The sequence below is a fragment of the Callorhinus ursinus genome, unplaced genomic scaffold, assembly GCF_003265705.2.
Source record: "Callorhinus ursinus isolate GAN/ISIS: 27379988/994484 unplaced genomic scaffold, GSC_fseal_2.0 scaffold45, whole genome shotgun sequence".
Taxonomy (NCBI): Eukaryota; Metazoa; Chordata; class Mammalia; order Carnivora; family Otariidae; genus Callorhinus; species Callorhinus ursinus.
Genome location: NW_027397107.1, coordinates 12,592,658 through 12,593,770, shown reverse-complemented (window position 1 = coordinate 12,593,770; position 1,113 = coordinate 12,592,658).

Sequence of the window (1,113 nt, the reverse complement as noted above, 5' to 3'; positions counted from 1 at the left end):
TGACCTCACTGATATGAGGAATTCTTAATCTCAGGAAACAAACTGAGTGTTACTGGAGTGGTTGGGGGTGGGAGGGATGGGGTGGCTGGGTGATAGACATTGGGGAGGGTATGTGCTACGGTGAGCGCTGTAAATTGTGCAAGACTGTTGAATCACAGATCTGTACTTCTGAAACAAATAACGCAACATACTTTAAGAAAAAAGAAAAAGAAGAAGATAGCAGGAGAGGAAGAATGAAGGGGAGTAAGTCAGAGGGGGAGACGAACCATGAGAGATGATGGACTCTGAAAAACAAACTGAGGGTTCTAGAGGGGAGGAGGGTAGGGGGATGGGTTAGCCTGGTGATGGGTATTAAAGAGGGCAAGTTCTGCGTGGAGCACTGGGTGTTATGCACAAACAATGTATCATGGAACACTACATGAAAAACAAATGATGTAATATATGGTGATTAACATAACAATAAAAAATTTTTTTAAAAATTTGCAGAGGAACATTTTGCACAATAAAAGTTGTTTATGTAAACATCACTGGCTCTTCAAAACAACACCCAAACATACAACAATGAAGTTCAGTTGTTTGATACTTCGTTGACTTTGAGTCAAATAAAAACATACCTGTACACATATTTTATCACAGCAAAGGCATATTTGTCAAATTTGTTAGTGTGATATACAACTTTCCCATAAGTCGATACATGGATTGTGGGATTTCACTTATTCTCTTGCCCTAAGTGTTTAGAGAAGACTCTACCTTGATTCACAGATAGCCTGCACCACCAACTTCTTGTGGGGAAAGATCAGGATTCTTAAGTCTGGACCATTTGCTCTTCACCGCCCTGAGGACATGAACAAACACTTCATGATGCTGTTGATTACGGTATGCTCTAAAAGACCTCTGATACGCTAGGAAAGACAAATTAGCCTTCCATATTAATGTGCATAATTTCATTATGAGCAGGGTGCAATGAGCGTTTATAATACTATACAAATAGGCAAGATTGCTTCCATGGTTGTGACAACATGTTCACATAAAACCCAGTTCCAGTGGTAATCTTTGAGAGCGTTCAATTCTTCCCGAATCTCCTGTGCGCAGCTCTCACTAGTTCTTCTTGCA